A 15,512-nucleotide genomic window follows, 5' to 3' on the forward strand; every position below is an offset into this window, starting at 1 on the left:
TTGTAGCCGTTAGATAAAAATCCAACGATCCATGATAATGAGTCAGAAAGATCCTCTCCATTAGCTCAGGAGAGGATCCAAATCCAAAAAATAGGAGTCCATTTAACCTCAGCTGGGTGTATGTCTGACCATTCTCTCTTTCGGTTCAGGTTTTCACCTACTTTGGTTCGGTGAAAAGGAAACATCTTCAGATCCCTTTCTACAAATTCCCCCCTTTCTTTATTTAAAAACCTACCATGATTTTTACTTGTACAAAAACACATCAGTTGGTGGGTTTGCCCCTCTAAACTGATATTGTTTTCAACTTATTGCATGCAGATTCAAAACGTCTTCATTTTCTTTCATTTAGCTTGTAGTAGTAATATTGATTTGTAATAAAAGTAGAAACTTGCACAAAAATGCACACAGAAAAAAGACATTGACGATTTTACAGTGATGTTGGCATCAAATCATGAAAGATGAGGGGCTATGTTTGTGTTTTTCTTAAAAACTAAAGCCCACGATTGATGGGCCTAACAGAATTTGTCATTTTATGTTGGAAAGCCCAAATCCATATTGGTGGTAAATTGTTCAACACCAAATGGGCTAATTTTCTCAGGCCCAAATTTTGATGCTCGTTTTGTAAAGGAACTTTTTTTTATTTTACATACTATAGTATTAATGAGTAAATTGTTAACTCTTAGAGAGAAGATCGGTGTGGATTGAACCCTCATTAAAGTGCATAGCATGATTGCTTTCCGACTACCGTGGTAAAGCGTCATTTGTGTTGATAAATTGTATACACTAATATATTTAGCTGACGAAGATTCTATGCACAACCTTCAACTTTCCCATTAACTAAAACTCAAAAAGGAAATAGTAGTTACACAAAAATCCATTGTGACTCGAACTAAGGAACTAGGTACCTGGACAAGGGATTTGGGCCTTTGAAGAACTTACAAATTCTGAAAGACTCAAATATCTAGTTTTACAACTTGAATGCAAGAATTTTATAAATGACACGGATATTTTTATAGGGAACTTAAGGAGGCGCCAATCCACTTTGTTAGTTCCACCTAGAGAGATGGACCTAAAACAATTCTTTTGCGTCTCCTTCGCTTTCTTTTATGGCGTATCAATAAAATTTTACTGCTTAATTTTCATGTATTGCATAATTTGATATATAAGTACACACAGTCTTTGTTCTCCAAGGAAACAAAAAAGGACACAAAGAAATATCCTTCCTAATAAAGAACTCTAATATTTACACAATGTTTACATTCCTATTTCCCTAAAGAGCACTCACGCCAATACTCCCACTCAAGTTGGAGCATAAATGTCACACATGCTCAACTTGATAAGTGAGCTTACCAAAAACCCTACTACACACAGCATTAGTGAGAATATCTGCAAGTTGTTCTTCCGAGTTCATAAACGGTATTGACACAATATTCTTCTCCAGCTTTTCCTTAACGAAGTGTCGATCAACCTCCACATGCTTCTTTCTGTCATGCTGTACCGAATCTCTATGATCTTTCTTGCCGACTTATTATCACAGTACAAATTCGTTGCCTATTATTGTTTGAAACCAAGACCCTAAAGCAACTTACGCAACCAAAGGAGTTCACACACTCCATGCGCCATGCCTCTAAACTTGGCCTCCGCAGAAAACCTAGACACCACCTTTTGTTTCTTACTCCTCCAAGTAACTAAATTTCCTCCAACGAACATAAAGTATCCGGATGAAGAACGCATATCAATCACATCACCTGCCCAATCAGCATCAGTAAATCCCTCAATTCTTAGATGACCGTGATTCTTATACAAAATTCCCTTCCCTAGATAGACTTTAAATATGCTAAAATTCGCATAACCGCAGCCATATGATCCACACTTGGTGAGTGCATAAATTGACTCACCACACTCACTGTATAGGCTATATCTGGACGAGTGTTAGATAAATAAATTAGCCTCCCCACCAATCTCTAATATCTGCCCTTATCCACTAGTTTTTTATCTGGATAAATTCCCAAGTGATGTTTCTCCACAATAGGAGTATCCACAGGCTAACAACCATGCATACTGTTTCCTTTAACAAATCTAGAACATATTTACGTTGAGACAAGGAAATACGTTTAGATGAACGATCAACCTCAACCCCAAGAAAATATTTTAAATCACCTAAATTCTTCATCTCAAACTCAGCAGCAAGGTTTTTTTTTTTTTTTTTTTTTACAGTTTGACAATCTCATATGAATCATCACCTGTTATTATCATATCAACCACATAAATAATTAAGGCTATTACTTGTATCGTATTCATCTTGGCCACTGGAGAAAAAGTTTGCTAATAATCAACACCATATGCTTGAGTATATCTTTTTGCTACCAACCTCGCTCTGTACCTGTCCAGTGATCCGTCAACCTTGTATTTAATTGTATAAACCCATTGGCACCCAACTGGCTTTTTCCCTTTCGGCAGTTCCATTACTTCCCATGTATTATTTTTCTATAGTGCCATCATCTCTTCATCCATTGCTTCAACCCATTGTTTATTCTTCAAAGCATCCTCCACTCGAGTTGGTATTTGAATTGCCTCGACATTGTTCACCCAAGCTTGACGTTCGGGTGAAAGATTTTTATATGACACATAATTGGCTATTGGATACTTCACTTTTCCTTTCGGAGAAAAAACATGTCAGGAGGTACACCACGATTTTGCCTTGGTGGCAACTTATATGTACTTATATCCTTAGTTACATGAGCATCAATGGTACTTACCTCAGGGATATTCAGAGAAGATGTATTGGACGACGACACTATTGAGCTAGAAAGAGGGGGAAGCAAGCTCGGCAAGAGCCTCGGTAGTACTAGTACTAGGCTCGGTAGCAACCTGCTGTGGAACTGCTTCCTCTTCAGCAGAAGTTGGTTGAATGCCAGCACATTCTTCATCAACAGACAGTTGTTGAACTTGTAGCAATCTCGACAAATGGTTGTTGAATACATGCAACATTTTCTGCAGGAATGAATCGCGGCTCTGGTGCACCAGTTTGCACGGGTTTGTCATGGTTTACTCCCTCTGAAGCGATTATCATGTCATCCTGGACATCCAACCACCTAAAATCACCATCAAGATCACAAATACTAGCATTCTCTCCCTTATGATCTGAAGGTGATGATACCGGAGTATAAAAATATTTCGATTCAGAAAAGGTATCATTCATTGTCACGTACATATGTCGAGTTTCATGGTGGTATCATTTATAACCTTTTTGTTAGGATGCAAATCCAATGAAGACACACCGAATAGCACATGGATCCAATTTACTACGATAAGTCTTGTGAATATGAACATACGCTACACATCCAGACACACGAGGAGTTAGGATATTGGTGGATATTACGAGAACATGTTCTGTCAATACTTGAAGAGGTGTACGGAAGTCCACAACCCGAGATGGCATACGGTTAATCACATACACGACAGAGGTAACGGCTTCAGGCCAAAAACATTAAGGCACAGATGCACCAATAAGTAAGGCACGAGCAGTTTCCAAGATATGACGATTCTTTCTCTCAGCACCCTATTTTGTTGCGGAGTATGCAGACAAGTAGTTTGATGAATAATTCCACGGTTTTGTAGAAACCAGGATAACTCAGAATTTATGTACTCTCCACCATTGTCAGAACGCAAAACTTTAATATCAAAGGAATACTGAGTTTTAATCATCTGTTAAAACAGACTGAAACACATCACAAGCCTCACTTTTATTTTTCAAGACATACAACCACATCGTACGAGTGCAATCATCCGCGAAAGTAACAAACCACCTAATTCCGGAAATAGTACTAATAGGGGAAGGCCCCCACACATCCGAGTGCACTAGCGCCAAGGTTCTAAAAACCGCTAGGCACTAGTTAGGCGACGGGTAAGGGCCTAGTGCTTAGGCAGCTAGATGGGCGCTAGGCAGATTTGAGTAAAATAATTTATATATATATATATATATATCATATAAATTAGTTAAATTTACTATATAATAGATAAATAAACATTGAGTAATACATTATTTTTGAAAAATATATACATATATAATGCAAGAGTACTATATAGTTTGGTCTTAAAAAAGAAAAAATAATAAAATATTATATTATAAGAATATAATGTAGTGTTGTTTTAAAACAGAACAAATAATAAAATATTATTTGAATAATTTGTATAATATATTTATTAGTGGACAGTGGGTAATTATTGTTTATGTTTTTCTATTATGAGGCTGGTGGACTTTCACACAAAACTAAGCATTTTTTCCACTTTCCCAATTTTCCTATTGCCTAATCTTTATCTATTGCCATGACCTCTCCGTTTCTAACTTTATAACCCTCTATCTTATTCTCTCCTAAGAACCAACGAATCAAAACAACTCCCTTTAACCCTCCATATCTCCTCCGCACATCTCTCTCTATCACTCATTCTAAGCCACCACGGCAATTCTCCGTTTTCATTCACAAAAGTTCTGGATTTGCACTGATAAAGTCTGAGATGCAGCATTGCGCGAGAAAGCTAGAGTTTCTGGGTTTGCAATTTGCACAAATGCAAAGCGAAGAGATGAGGAACGCCTAACATGCCGCCTAGGGTTGCCTAGCTCCGCCTAGGGCCGCTTAGGGCCATTTGGTACGCAGACAGGACAGAACGGTGCTTAGGGCCATTTGGTACGTAGACAGGACAAAACGGGACAAGACGGGATAGGATAGGATGGGACAGGACAGGACGGAATAGTGGTTCCATGTGATGTTTGGTATGCGCAGGACAGAACAAGAGAGTTGTTCCGTTTTGCGTTTGGTAAGCGCAGGACGGAACATAACCAAAACATTAAAATGACTAACTTACCCTTGTTCCGTCTGTTGTTTGGTACAATGTTTGGGACGGGACGAAATATTTTTTTTTTCTTCTTCTTCTTGCTGCTGCTTATCTATGATATATTTTGTACACTATACTTGGATGTGTTCATATTTCGTACCGTGTATAACAGAAAACAAGAGACATGTATTTGTACTTTGTTGCTCATATAATTAATTTAGTGGGATAATACGTCAATTAATTTTATGTGATTTAAAAAAATAATAGGGTGAGAGCATGCCATTGGCTTGGCACTTGGCACATGGTAGTGTAGCCACAATATGTATATGGTTATGTATATGAGATGAATTACATATGAAGAGGTTGGTGTGGTAGAACAACCGTTGATTTAACGGCTATGTTGGAATCTTTGACACAATCTGCTTTTATCTCTTCGTCATCACATTGAAATGCAAATTGTGTCAAACAATATGTATATTATAAGTTGAGCTGTGAGACAATTGGATGTTTGTGGCATTGATTGTCATGCAAGGATGAAAAATATATAAGTTTAATGATATTATCTTGCTAAAGCAATAAACATGAAATATCCATAACTTAAACATGAAATCCCAAATTAAACATTCATCCTGACTTTAGAAAAAAAAAAAAAAAAAAAAAAAAAAGATAATGTCTTACTAAACCCTAGAAGTTGATGTAGTTCATATCATACTAAACCCCCTAATGCTCAGATGCCATCCATATACATTTTAATGAAATCTTCCTTATGAGAGTCATCCAAGGTACACCAAATACTCATCATATCAGTTTCTTTCACTAATTTCATTGAAATTCTCATCACCTGATCATATGGGAGACCCATGGCCTAAAGCTGAGAAGGTAACCTGGATTTCGCTTCTCTCAAAGTAAAACTTTCACCTAAATTCTTCATTTCAGTAACTGCTTTATCCCAACCTTCACAGATAACAGCTACAATATTTGCATCAGCATCATTCTTATTCCTTTTCCTCTTCCTAATAGGTTGAGATGCACTGGATGTACCAATAGATGAGATGGGGTAGGTGAAGTCGGAGGCATCTCGAATGTCTCATCGCCATCCTCATTTTCCAATCCCATGTTTTCGATTGCATCTGCTGCTGATTAAGCCATATTACCCGTGGCTCGGTCTTTCCCAAACATTGTACACAAGCGTGGATACAACGCAAATAGCTTATTTGGTTTGTAAGATGCATTAGGATGTTTCTACAATAAGAACCCAAAGAAATCAAAGTTAGGACTTTTAAAGCAACTAATTGAAAAAGAATAAGAAACAAAATGTACCTTCACTCACAGCTGAAGTACATCGTCACTATCCACAACAACACATTTTTTTTCGTCATCCCAAACAAATCTAGAGGTATTCATCATGTCATATGCAGAGGAATACTTTTCTTTTATATGCTTCAGCTTGTTTTGTATATGTTTTGGCTCTATACTAATGCCCGGAATCATCTCCCTCATCTTGGTGGCAACCATTACAAATGTACCAGCCTTAAAACTACTGGTCTCACACCTAACACCATCAACTTCCATCTCCTCGAGGATAGTAAGCAGTACATCCTCGTAATGATCATTCCAATTACGTGAGGTGGCCATATAATCTATCAAAGAAGCCATAATATTACATATGTAAAACAAAGAAACATATTGTTAGTGGAGCAAACATGATGCAATTAAGTTAATATCTGCCTACAGCTTTTTACAAAGCTAAATTACTTCTTAGTGGAAAAGGTAATCCAGTGAACAATATATATGATCAATTAAAAAGCAAATCCAGTGAACAATATATATGTTTTTTTTTTCACTGTTGTTTTGGGCAGTATTGCAACTCTTTGGTTTTCATATGCAGCATTATTGATGCTGATGCAGCATCAATATTAGCTAGTAAGACAACTTACGGCAATTAAGAAAGGACTAAAATGAAGAAATGAAAAGGCCATTGTAACATTGTAACCAGCGTTTTTTTGTCTTTTATATTCATATGCTTGATTCTACAATATGAAGAAATGAAAAGGCCATTGCAATTAGTTTGCTGCAAGTTATTTTGCTAAATGTTTATTCTCTATCTTTTACTTTATTGTTAGTATTTTCTTCTTACTGATAATTTGAGCAATAAAAAACAAACATCTCAATAGTCTTCAAACAATTACAGCAATCATCTCAGTAAAATGTCATCAAACAATAAAAGACAATTACAACAACTACCATATCAACCAATTTTCAAGCCCTCCTTCCTCTCCACTCATCATATATTTCTCTTGCAAGATCATCCCTCCATTGAGTCCATGTCTGGCTTGACTCAATGGTTTCAATGTAGGCAAATACTTCTGGTAAATCTTCCCCTATAGACAATTCATCAAATGCAAGCCTTGCATTTTCCTCAGGATCAACCGCCATATACATTCTGATAAAATTATGAAGTAAACTACATGCAGTGATTATTCGTCCCTGAATCTTGATTGGATAGTAGGAAGGACTTCGCAAGATAGCCTAACGTCTTTTGAGGAGGCCAAAACATCTCTCAATGACATTCCTAGCACGTGAGTGTTTCATATTAAAATATTCTTCATGATTCCTAGGTGCACGTGAATTGTCTTCCCACTCTTGCAAATGGTATCTAGTGCCTCTATACGGTGCCAGAAAACCCTCACTATTTGTATATCCAGAATTAACCAAATAGTATGTACCTATATTATTTGATAATAAATTTTAGTTGTTGGCCAACAAAGGTAAGGAAGAATACTAGGTACTTGTCTATCATACTGGTTGGGACCTTAAGGCCATTAGCTCTAGTAACAGCGTCACCAAGAACTCTCGAATCAGTAGTTGATCCCTCACAACCGGATAACACATATACGAATTTGAGGTCATGTGTGCATACACCAAACACATTAGTTGCTATATGACCTTTCCTTGTTCTATATCTTGGTCTATCAACCTCAGGCACAGTGTACTCTATGTATGTTCCATCTAGCGCTCCTAAGCAACCCCAGACAAAAGAAAAACTTAGATTAATTACCAACTACAAATAATTTTGTTATTAATGATTTTATATGATGCTTACCTTAAAGCATTTCCATCTCGATTCCGTGCAATCCTCTGGATAGGGGTTGGTTTTGCAAACAACACGTCTTGCAAATTGAGCAGCGCACACAATACTCTGCAGATATACCGACTAATAGTTTCACCAGACCTAATGAATCTAACTTGCATTGACCTGTTTTTATTGTGGTGGGCTAATATGTTAATAAAAGTAGCTACTTGCTCCTCTATTGTAACATGACTATCATCTACCAACCCATCACGAATTTGTAGTAAATCACATAAAACTGCAAATGCATTCCTATCCACTCGCAGCTCCCACAAACAATTAGTATCACTCAATCGCGTGATACGATTTATTTCCTCTCTCCTAACATGAAGTCTAACAAATGTCCTCTGCTCTAAACTAGCTATTTCCCATTGTCTCCTTTGTTGTTGTCTATACCTCAACAATTGTGCATTCATAGTAAAGACTTGTGCCATTATAATCCAAACGTTCAAAAGAACAAAGAATTGAGTCTCATATTCATCCATACCTTCACATGCAAAAAAACAACACATGAATGAATGGAGTATCAACATAAGCAGGATTCAATTACAAGCCTATGATTAAATGGTAAAACAAAGTGGAGCTTCATATCCTAATTGCAATTCTTAAAGTGCAGCATCAACTTTGTCATGCACTGAAAATCTGAGTGCAGCATCAATAGGCTGAAAGCATCAGTGCATCATCAGTATTAGCTTGTAATGTAATTAATGAAGTTTCTAATTTGTGATTACGTAAAAATTAAGTTAATTACCATCTATAGTTTAATCACTGTCAGAACAAGCAAACAAATTAGAAGTCACAAAGATGCTTGGATTTCACATATGGATGAGGCTTGCAAATTGTAAAATTTTGCTAAATTATCTTTGAGCAGTTTCTTTGCCATTCAAGATCGTGTTATGTTTGTGTTGGTCTCTCTAAAATTTCTTCATTAAACATGTTATAAAGAAAATGGATAAAGATGAAACAAAGTCTCAGTCTTTCTTTGCATTCTACAATTGCTCATGATAAATTAAGAATTGGATATATCCATGAAATTTCCAAGTTGGAGCTAACCTTACCCTTTATTGCTAACAAATAGTACCTGCATTTTTACCCTTTAATATGTTCATGCATTTATGATGCAAATCGGAGTACACTATGGTGGAAAGTTTTATGAATTTGTAAGCAATTATTTATTTACAAATTCGAAAACAATTTATTCACTTAAGTTCCTAATCAGAATATCATAAACATTCACATTAATAAAGAACTTGGAAAATGGTATGAACCTCTAACTGTTTACATCTTCCCATCTTGTGTAAAAATAAACACCACGTATGGGTTCTTCCACTAGATGATATCCATTTTTAGACCTACCACTTCATCCAACAGATGGGTTCCTCCACTTTAAATTACAATTAAACTTACTATTTTGTATCTTCATCTCCCACTTTGTGTTCTCTCTTTCTCATGACAAACCAAAAGCACAAACTTCCTAAAATTGGAGTCATTTCACTCCTCCTTGAAACAATTTTTAATTTTTCTGTCGCTGCAGTAGAGCAACCTCCCTTATCACAAAACCTCAAATAAATAAAAATAAAAATAAAAATTAGTACAAAAGACCCCAACCATTTTCTTTTCCACCCCTTCTCTCCTGTTTCTCTCTCCCCCCATGAAACTCTAGCTTTTTCCCCTTCCTAGAAATCAAAACTTCTAAGCCAAGCAATTATACTCAACAATCATATACATTGGTGAGGGGAATCAAAATCGAGCACTACGATTCTTTGTTCAATTAAAATAAACACTGTGTTTTTTGTTTAACATTTAGAAGGTCAATGTACAGAAAACTAGATATAAAATGACTATATTTTGAGTAGCAATGAACCAACAAAGGAAAATCCAACAGAGGAAAATCCAAAACATGTAACCCAATCCAATCCAACAGAACCCAAAGACATCATATTTATAGATTTCAGCACATAAAAATCGAAACTTGAACACTAAAAAAATGAATCCAGATAGAGAGATACCTCTGAATGCAGTACTGCTCAATAAGGGGAGTGGAAGCAGATAAACAGATGCAGATCTTTGGTTGCAGATGCAGTATTAGGAAGATCGAAGCACTACAAAATACAAAGAAATCAAAACAAGCAAATCAGAAAAGAATACAAAGAAATTGAAGCACTACAAAATACAAAGAAATTCAACAAAATTAGAAACTGGGTGTTAGTGAAATCGAAACAAGCAAATCAGAAAAGAATAATAATGCCACTTCAAATTTACATCAAAATTAATTAAAGTTAAGATTGGAGAATTTGTAAGAGTATGGGGTTTAATTTCAACAATTGTTGCGTATGGGGTTTAGTTTCAATCAGTCTAAGTGGGTAGGGTTTTCGACTACGAGCCTCCAAAAAGTGGTACGAGGACTGAAAGCTACGTATATACTCAAAGCAATAGCAAACACCAAATCAAGAGAGAAACAAAAAGTACTATAAAATACAAGGAAAGAGAGACTGAGAGGCTACACAATCACAATCAGATCGAACCTGGAACGGAGATGCAGAGCTAAAGTTCACGGATAAGAGGATGAGGAGATGATAGTTAGGGTTTGTTGTATGATTTAGATGGTGTAAATATTGAAAAATCTAAGGGGTATTTTTGTCTTAAATTTTTATGATTTTTGTGTTCCATGGGACGGAACGACCCGTTCCAGGGGGGAGGTGGAACGAAAATTTAACCCATTTTCGTTCCATGGGATAGCGCGTTCCACATAATTTAGCGCACCAAACATGGGACAAAATGTGTCCCTCCCACTCCATTCCGTCTCATCCCACGTACTAAACGTGCCCTTAGCGCTGCCTAGTCGACTGCCTAGACCCTCTACGATTTATTCAACGTTTTGCCCAAAATTGCCACGGAAGCCCACCACCCAATGCCTAGGCCGCTTTTTAGAACACTGACTATCGCAAATGGAGAAGATATTCTATTCATAATTGGAGGGAATGAAGCATGATGACTTTTGGCTAAAATAATTGCTTCACATTTCAATTCTGAGTCTTCAATACCACTAAACAAATCAAGTAATATATGTTTGAAATAACCAAACGATGCATGCCCCAAACGACGATGCAATAACAATACCTTTTGTAGATTACTATTGCGTGACGCATTAACCAAATTAGCTCTTCCAGGAACCACGTCATCCACATAATACAACCCATCACTCTTAGTGCCACACCCAATGATCTCCTTCATATGAATATCTTAAAGCAAGCAAAATGAAGGATACATTAATACAACACAATCCAATTATTCAGTGACTTGAGGTACATACAATAAGTGATAGGACAATGATAGAACCAATAAACAATTATGTAAAGGAAGATAGGGTGTAAGAGACACTGTTCCCGCTCTAACAATAGCAGTAGTAGTACCATTGGCAGTTGCCACACAGTTTCTATATGGATCTTTCATGGACATGGACTAAAACAAAGTTCTGTCATACGTCATATGATTCGTTGCGTTGGAATCTAAAATCCAACCTGTATTGGTCATTGTAATAACAAGCAAATGAAAATCACAGGTACACGGTAATCAGAGCACCTCACCAATTACGAAGCAGCAGCCTTTTCCTTTTCTTTTTTTTTTTTTTTTTTATGACTATAGCAGCAACAACCCACATATACGAATTCATTGTTATCATCTACGTATTTTATTATTGAGATTTTATATTACTTTTCGGGAATTTATATTAATTTATTTGAATTTTGATTTTAAGTAGACTAGTTAAGAAGAGTGAAGTTTGAAATTAATTATTTAAAATTCATAGACCGTTCGAGGTCACATTTTATATTTACGAATAGAGCTCTATCTCACGAACGCATAGGTGTAAACCGTTCGTAAAACGGAGCTATAAAGAAGGAGTTATTAACGTTTAAAGTTAAGGACATTTTGGCAATTTAACCTTCACTCTAGAAGGCTCCAGATTTTCTGGAGCAATCTAATTAAGCCACGTGGACATTTTGGACGATTATGATGATGAGTGGAGGAGAGAAATGAGAGAAATGACGGCCAATAAGGGGGGAGAACAAGAAGGGAAATGAGAGAGAAAAAAAAGGGGGGTGGGAATGGGTGTTTTTCCCGACCCGACCCGGCATCAAGCAAAACCGAAGCCATTTGCGGCATTTTATAGTGAATCACCGCTATCCATCACTTCGGAACAACTCCTTAGCCTTCCTTCTTTCATCTCCATCCAAAAAAAACTATGATTAGGCTAGGGAGGAACGGAACCCATTGGTTCCATGGGTGTTCCGGTGAGATACACCGATTCTGAAGGTCTCGACCACCACCAAACTACTCCTCTAGTGGCCAGGAACAAAGCCTAAACAAGTTGGGGACGTCGGAGTTCATTTTGAGGTCGAATCCAGAACACCCATTTATAGGGTTTCCGGCGGTTCGGCCAAATTGGACTTGGCCACAAGTATAAAACTTGTTCTACGCTTTGTGATCTTCATTTTTGTGAAATTTGAAAATTTTTGGAAATAGTTGAATTTTCTAGCAACTCGGGACGGCCGGCTGCCCGTGCAGCGGCGCGTGGGCTAAGACCCTACCTGCCATTTCTAGGGTAATTTGGATACCTTGATTTCATATGTGACGTTCGATTGACAAAATCTCGTCGTATGACTATAGTTTTGATAAAGATCGCCACTTGGACATTATATGAATTGATGATCCGACCGTTAGATCGTCACCAAATTTTCATATGTAATGGTACGTGATATTTGAGGACAATCCGATGTACGGATCTTCCCGAATTGGATTTCTTAGTTTGTAAAATCAAATGTTGACCGCCACTTGAATTTGAAATTGGCAGAAATCCAGTCGTTGGATCGTAATGAAATTTTAGTATGTTATTCTAGAAGCATAATAGGGATGATGAGATGTTACAGATCATAAATCGGATAGGCGGATCTTCCAGTTTAGATTTCTAGGGTTGTGGACCCTATCCTCGATCTTGATCGACGGTTGACTTTTTAGTCAACTAAACTGAGTTTCTAGCTTGTCGTTTATCTTAGAGTGTTGTTGGAATTTCATGGAGCTTAACGGGCTCATTGGGATGACGTGTGTCTCGATTTATGTATTAATGGCACCACATTGAGTTATACTCGTTTATTAAATGTGATTTCTGTTGAATTGTTTTTTTTTTTCTTAGCCATCTATCTATATTTATTAACTGTGATTTAACTGTAGCTCGGAAACGTTTATGGAATGTGGGTTGATTGATTGATTGATTGAGGTAAGATATGCCTTTCGGCTTGAACGGAATGTGTTATAGGTCGAGTTGTATTGAAAGATGAACTACGAATGGTTTGATCCCTCAAAAGGGTATGTAGGCAGTCTAACGAGAAGTTAGATGTAGCCATAAAATAAATAAGATTAAATCTTAGTGGAAAATCGTCACCTGAGAATTGTTAGAATGGTTATTAGCATAGGGGGCAACTATGACATTTTTAGCCTACCACTAAATGTTATCTTCCGTACTAAAATTTTCAGGTCGGGGCTTTACAAATGGTATCAAAGCAAATGATCCTACCTTACAATGTGAAATATTATATTTGGTTGTGGATGTGAATTGTGAATTGCATTGATATTGCACTATTCATAAGTTCTTTGACTAGTGATGAATTTATGTGAAATGTTTATATTGTGAATCACTATGAAGTGAATGAATTGAGTAGGAGTAGAAAATTTTAAATGTCATATTTCATGTATAGCTTTAAGAATGAGCTTTTGATTTAAAGTTTCAGATTAATCTTGAATTTGGTTGATATTGATATGCATTATGAAAATGTTGAACGTTAAGATGATTGAGAAATTGTAACAAGTAGATGGAAAAGTCGTATTATACCTGTGCAATTGAGAAATATTGAATTGGGCGAAAAAGGCAGTGGATGTGAATTTGGGCGAAAAAGGCTCAGTAGATGTTGAATTGGGCGGAAAAGGCTCGTGGATGTGAAATTGGAAGGAAAAGGCCCGTGGATGTGAAATTAGGCGGGAAAAAAAGGCCTGTAGATGTTGAATTAGGCGTAAAAGGCCCGTGGATGTCGATTTGGGCGTGATGGCCCGTGGAATGGGAGGAATGTTTGATTGGGCAAAGTGGCCCATGAATGTTTATTGGGCGAAATGACCCGTGAAATGTGGAGAAATAATTGAATGGGCACAAAGACCCAGTGTTTCCGGGAGAAAAGCTTCATGTGTGGGCTGTGAGAATGAGTTATCAATGTGATGTGTATCGACCAAGTATATTACGATCTTTTCCAGTTGCTAGTCACTTATTGGGATAAAAGAAAAAGTTGTTGAAATCGTTATTTTGCCAATGATATTTATGGCTGAAAATTTTAATATTTACGAAAATTAAGATGAAATTTATCAAAAGGAAAGGAAATCATAAATCGAAGTTATGATTTGTTCATTATATTTGGAATGGTGGAAAAATCATGGAGATTTATTCATTTATTGAATTATTGGTGGGCATGAATAATAGAATAAGAATTTGAGTTTTTAAAATTCCTCATTTTTTTAAATATAGTGATTGTGATTAGAAGTTCCAATGATTTTCGTTGGGATTTCTAACTTTTGGATTGCCAATTCTGTTGGTTTGACTTGAAATTGTAATATTTATTTGGCCACTGATGATAATGGCTTGAAATTTTGATATTTATTTGGCTGATGATGGCTACGATGGGAATATATGATAATTGTTTTGCCAAAAATGAATATGGCCAAAAAAAAAAAATTGTGATGTTTGGTATCCCAGTAAGTGTGGCTAGAAATTTTGAGGAAAAATCATGGTAAGGGCTATGTATAGCCAGTGATGGTAAATGATTTACCAATGATTGTGGTTATTATGCTAGTATTTATCTAGCCAATAGTAGATGTGGTTTGATAATCTGGTATTTATTTAGCCAATGAGGGTTGTGGCTTGATTTTTGATAATTATCTTGCCAATGTGTATGGATAGAATTTATGATATTTATTCTACCAATAAATGTTGTTGGGAATCTGAGTATATGAACGAGAATCACGATGATTTATCCATTTATTTATTTATTTATTTATTTTGAGCTTAATAAACTCGTAGACTGAGGTTATGATTTATTCACTATAAATAGAAAGATGGGGAAAGTTTGTAATTACAAATTTGGTTGGTTTGGATTGATGAATTCTTCTTAGTAGTGGCACTCTTTGTGCTTGTACAAAGATTGGTGTTGAGATTGTGTTGAGACAGTGATAATTGTATTTGTGAGTTGTGGTTCAATGTTGTCGAGCTTGATGTTAGCTAAATTCGAGTATAATTGAAAAGTGAATGCCATTTGGGCATTGCTATCCGTGTGAGTTGTGGCATTAGTGGATATGGAATTGATATAGAATTTCAAGGGCGAGATTTTTTTTAGGGGGGAAGAATGTGAAATCCCGTTCTTGGATTTCACTGTTATCATCTACATATTTGTATTATTGAGATTTTATATTACTTTTTTGGAATTTGTATTAATTTATTTGAATTTTG

The 15,512-nt window shown here is 36.3% G+C and overlaps 1 pseudogene; it reads right to left on the reverse strand.

Moving 5' to 3' along the window:
* Positions 1-7,067: 7,067 nt before the first annotated feature.
* Positions 7,068-8,602, reverse strand: LOC125471682 (annotated as a pseudogene).
* Between the last annotated feature and the right edge of the window lie 6,910 nt (positions 8,603-15,512).

The sequence above is a fragment of a genome, unplaced genomic scaffold, assembly GCF_019419815.1.
Source record: "Pyrus x bretschneideri cultivar Hongxiangsu unplaced genomic scaffold, Pyrus_bretschneideri_v1 Contig11, whole genome shotgun sequence".
In the NCBI taxonomy this organism is placed as follows: Eukaryota; Viridiplantae; Streptophyta; class Magnoliopsida; order Rosales; family Rosaceae; genus Pyrus; species Pyrus x bretschneideri.